We start from the raw sequence: 6,000 nt of genomic DNA, 5'->3' as shown, positions 1-6,000 counted from the left end.
GATTGGAACCTCACATTGGGGTCAAATATGTCAACAAGATTGTCAAAAGGCTGGTCAGTCTCAAACATTTGACAAGCAGAGGGATGAATGGCTCAGGAATCAAATTTGTGCCAGGAATTGAAGACAATGGTTTTGGTCTTCCCAATATTTAGCTGGAGAAAATTTCTGCTCATCCTGTACCAGATGATGGGCCAGTAATCAGATGATGGTGGAGGGTCTGAGAGAGGTTAAAAGTTATTCTTTGATGGGATGTGGGCATCACTAGCAAGGCCAGCATTTGTTGTCCATCCCTAATTGCCCTTGAACTGAATGGCTTCATAAGCCAGTCAATAGTCAACCATTGCTGTGGGTCTGAAGTCACATGTAGGACAGACCAGGTAAGGATAACAGATTATCCTCAAGGAGATTAATGAGCCAGACGGATTTTTATAACAATCAATGATAGTTTCTTGGTCATCATTATTAGGAGTAGCTTTCAATTCCAGACTTATTAATCGAACTTAAATTCCACCAGCTACTGTGATAGGATTTGAACCCATGCCCCCAGAGCATTAGCTTAGATTACTAGGCAACTTTACTGCTATTTCCCTGTAAGCACTAGCACAAAATCAGAACCTGAGACCTTATGGCGGAGCTACTCACTGTCTGAGTCCTTGGGGAAAGATGATCATTAGCATGTTTAACAATAGCTGTACTATCTGACCACAGTTTCCATTCACCTATATCTTTCACTCCTGCTGGTGGCTGCTTCCCCTGTTAGCAGACTGATGCTTAATTCAGTTGAGGGTCCCATTTAATTAAGTTGAAGAGAAAGCTCTTCATTCCAAATGAAAAAAAGCTGGCTGCTTAAGAGAGGTGGCTATTCATCAGTAAGACAGATTTCACTGTATTTTATATTAGTCCCAAAATCTACTTTTAAGCATGTATGAAGAAATCCATAGGGCAACACTCGCTGAAATTAATCTAAAGGCTTCTGGTATTAAAGTACAGACAGGGAAAAGAGAAAATGATATAGCTGGTTCTTTGCAAAGCTGTCAAATAAGTATGAGTGATTGGACTTTCAATCAAAATTAAATTTGATTTGGTTTAAAATACTACCTCTGACTTAATGGCAAAGAACAAAACTGGTTTCCTGGTGAAATATTCTCTGTGTGTACTGGAGTGAAACTATGGAAAACCAGCATGGTCGCATAGAACTGCACACGACTAAATGTTAGTTTGTTCAAAGATGCTGGTTATCTTTCATCAAAGAGGAAAGTTTTTTTTTAAAGAACATACATTTCCACCACACTTTCCATTTCCTCACAGGGCCACAATGTGCTTCACAGCCAAAGATTTGCTTTAGCAGTGCAGTCACTGCTGTTATAGAGGCACCACAATAGCCAATTTGCTCACAGCAGGATCACAGAAAGACACTGAGATAAATAGGAACAAGGTCAAGGCCATTTACCCGCTCGAGTCTGTTCATATTCACTGGGATCGTGGCTTATCTGTGACCTAACACCATAAACCTGTGCCATGAGCCAGCATATTATGAACTTTCAGTCAATACTTTAAAAAAACTGGATACACACAGACTATTAAAATGGCTGCTGCAAACCTTGTGACCTTTGGCACCTTGAGCTTTAGACGATCCTAAGCCTCAAGCGACTATCTAATTAAATGTGAACATTCACAGCCACCTGGGGAATTCACACATTCCTTTGCTTAATGATGGATCAGCACAAAAGGACTATAGAATTCCAGTCAACTTGACTCTCTGTTCCACCCTCGACAAAGGAGACATCAAAACTCAATGTGTGCAAGACAGATATGAATGCACTATCAGCCTTCCATTGTATTATGATAGTTTCCCTCATTCAAAACTAGGCTGGGTGAGTCTCAATGTATCAAACAACAACACAGGATGATTGAAATTAACATAGACACCACCCTTTTGTTTGGGAAAAGGACTTCAAACTTGAGAAAGTCACATGATGAAGTCACCATTTTGTCATCTGCTTTTAAAACCAGCAAAAAAGCTGCTTGCAGACAGAGAGTTCCAATGAAAGCCATCGAACCACCTGCAAGTCATCCAAGCAGCCAAGGTAGTATACAGCAATACCTTGAAATTGGTTTATTCTAACAGAGATGGACTCCCTAACTTGTTGCAACTTTGAGCTCAAATGAGATCCAACCTCCTGGAAATTCAGCCACAATAAACTTCATTAGGGTTGGGGTTAGAGTTAGGGTTAGATTCCTTCACTTTACCAGACGTTCACTTTAACTAAAGCATCAACTTCAGCCAAGAAACTACAGGCCAGCCATCAAAGAGACTAAGATACTAATAAGGAGTTGTAACAGCATATTAATATCACCAGGATCTAACCTTTGTGTGTATGAGAGTGTGTGTGAGACAAGTGAGTGAAATGTTGCCTCATATTTGGGGTAAGTGTGCGATAATAAATGACCTTTTTATTATTAAACTCACAATAGGCTTGCTGCTAGAATGATCTAATTGGGACACTCACTCTGAGGGTGAGAAGACATACAAATCTCACATACCAACATACTGATCAAGGACAGTAAAAATAAATACATAAATTCTGCCTGTGACACTTGCCTTCCCTCCCAAAAAACTCTCCCAATCTTAGACCAGATAATCTATTTTTAAAGTGATGGTTTATGTCAAGTAAAGGGTTAATATCAGAAGGGTACACGATGCTGACCAGACAATCCCCAAAACCATGTCTAATCCCCTACCACACAATGAAACAGTTGAGGGACAAATGTTACCTGAGACTAGAGTTTCACCTCTGTTCTAGTTCAGAATATGAAAAGTCAGTGATTGAGCGAATCAATGTCATTATTTTCTAACTTTCAAGAATTTTATTTGATATCGAAACACAACAGTTTTACAGAAAAAATGTAAAAAATTCTGATACAACCTATCCAACAATAACAATTCAAAACCAAAAGATTGATCAAGTCCTTCATTTTAGGAGAATAGGAAGCTTCTTCTCCTGTGCCATCTTGATTGGCATTGCATGTGATACAGCTGAAGATTCTTGAAGAATGTATTGTTTTATATGTTTGCCTTCAAGTCTGCTGTTCAATGTAATACCAAATCTGTGTCCTTTTGCTTCTAGAATGACAGAACTTTCTATCAGTTCCTCAGGCTTTGTCTGTGGGTTCTGGTCTTGTAGATTACCAAAGGCTCTAATCAGTCTTCCGGACACATACTTCTACCTTTCCAAACATCCCGGACAATAAGCAAAGGCCATCGTGAACTCTGATTTTGGTCAAGATGTGTGCCTGAGAAACAGATATTCAAGTCCATATCGAAAGTACAACATCAGTCACTGGTAGAATTACCTTGTTCTTCCTTGAATAGCATCTTTTATGTCTGTTTGAACTGTAAGATGGGAGCTTGATTTAACATCACTTCAGAAAGGCAGCAATTCCAACAATGCAGTACTCCCTCAGTACTATACTGTGATATTTGCCAAGGTTTATTATGATATTGGATCACAGAATGACACCGAGTAGAAGGAGATTATTCAGCCAGCTGTTTGAAAGTGCAGTCCAATCATTCCACTCTCCTGCTCTTTTTTTCATTCATTCATGGGATGTGAGCATCACTGGCAAGGACAACACTTTTTCCCATTCCTAATTTCCCTTGAGAAAGTGGGAAAGAGGAAGCCCCTTCTCAGACTGCTGCAGTTCATGTGGTGTATGCATGTGCAGCCACGGTGCTTTTAGGAAGGGAGTTTCAGGATTTTGGCCCAGCGACAGTGAAGGAACGGCATCATCAGTTCCAAGTCAGGATGGTGTGTGGCTTGGAGGGGAACTTGCAAGTGGTGGCGTTCACATGCAATTACTGCCTTTGTCCTTCTAGGTGGTAGAGGTCATGGGTTTGGGAGGTGCTATCAAAAGAGCCTTGGTGAGTTGTTGCAGTGCACCTTGTAGAAGGTATACACTGCTGCCACTGTGCATTGCTGGTGGAGGGAGTGAACATTGAAGGTAGTCGATAGGGTGTTAGTCAAGAAGGTTGCTTTCTCCTGGGTGATGTTGAGCTTTTGGAGTGTTCCCATATAGGAAAGTGGAGAGTATTCCATCACAATCTTGAGTTGTACCTTGTGGACAGGCTTTAGGGGAGGTGAGGTACCTGTCACCGAATTCCCAGCTTCTGGCTGCTCTTGTAGCCACAGGATTTATATGGCTGGTCCAGTTAAGCTTTTGGTCAATGGTAACCCCCATGATGTTGATAATGGGAGGATTCAATGATGGTAATGCCATCGAATGGCGAGGGGACATGATTATATTCTCTGTTGTTGGAGATGGTCATTACTTGGCACTTTTGTGGATCAAATGTTTCTTGTCATTTATCATCCCAAGCCTAAGAGTTCTCGAGGTCTTGCTGGGTGTGGGCACGAACTGCATCAGTGTCTGAGGACTCAAAATTGTGGAATCATCAGTGAACATTCCAACTTCTGACTTATGTGGGAGGAATGGTCATTGATGAAGTTGCTGAAGATGGTTGGAACGCTACCCTGACAAACCCTTGTAGCAATGTCCTGGGAATGAGATAATTGGCCTCCACCAACCACAACCATCTTCCTTTGTGCTATGTATGACTCCAACCAGTGGAGAGTTTTCCTCCTAATTCCCATTGACTCCAATTTTGCTAGGCTCCTTAATGCCACAATCAGTTAAATGCTGCCTTGATGTCAAGTTACGCTTCTGGTCAATGATGACTGCCAAGATGTTGATCTATAGCCATTCTTCATAGCCCTGAAATTCTTTTACTTCGAGTATTTCCCTTCAGAAGTTATTATTGAATCTGCTTCCACTGCCCTGTCAGGCAGTGCATTCCAGATATTAACAACTTGCTGCATAATGTTTCCCCTCACTTTGCCTCTGCTTCATCCGCCAATTTCTATAAATGTATCTTTTAGCAATGGTCACAAATAATAGTCACTACTGACATTTTAATTTCCCTCTCAATTTTTCCATAAGTGCAGTAACATCTCCCGTAATGTAGCTGAAGGCTCCCTTTTCTGGTACTTCACCTAAGAGCACATTCATGACAGATGTGGCCAGTCAATCAACTACAGCAGGGCCATAAAGCAGGCGATATGATATTGGCCATCTGTGAAACACCCTGGCTAATTTGCTTTTCCATTGAATACCAACCCCTCAGAGCAACTCAGGGTAACTAGGGACATGCTGCCTACGAGGCTGATGGAAGTGGAGGTGATGAATAATTTCGAAAGGAAATTGGATGGACCCTTGAGGAAATGTGATGGGAGGAGGCTCAAGTGGAGCATAAACACCCGCATGGTCTGGTTGGGCCGAATAGCCTGTTTCTGTGCTGTATATCTTAAGTAATCCTACCATAAATAAACTTACAGGGCTACTGTAAGAATGGGGAAATGGAACTGATTGGATTGCTCCAAGGAGAGCTGGCATGAACTGACAGGCCAAATGGCCTTCTGTGCCATAATGGCTCGTTGATGCTCAATCCTGTCTTGTCAGCGATGCCCATATTGTAAAATAAAAAACAATAATCCCCAACGTCCTAAGGCACTAGGCAGTGCTACCCAATGCTTTAAAGTGCTAAAAATTATATTTAATAGTTTCTCAGATGTTCTTATTTGCTTCTCCCCTGTCAACATGCTGCCCAAATTCATAGAATGATACAGCACAGAAGGAAGCTGTTTGGCCCATTATTGCCCCTGCCAGGTCTGCATTAGGGTTAGGGCTAGAGTTAAATTAGTCCCATTCCATTACTCTTTCCCCATAGCTCTGTGATTTTTTTTTTCTTTCCTTTTCAAGTATGTAACCTAATTTGCTTTCGAAAACTACTATTGGGCCTGCTTCCACAACCCTTTCAGGCAGCGCATGCCAGGTTACATCAATTTGGTGCATTACAAAAAAATCCCCGCATTGGTTTTTAGCCAGTTACCTTACATCTGCATCCCTTTTATAATTTGCCCCCGTGATTCCTGAGTCTTTCAC

Source organism: Cetorhinus maximus, chromosome 6, assembly GCF_964194155.1.
Source record: "Cetorhinus maximus chromosome 6, sCetMax3.hap1.1, whole genome shotgun sequence".
NCBI lineage: Eukaryota > Metazoa > Chordata > Chondrichthyes > Lamniformes > Cetorhinidae > Cetorhinus > Cetorhinus maximus.
This window is presented reverse-complemented; position numbering follows the sequence as displayed.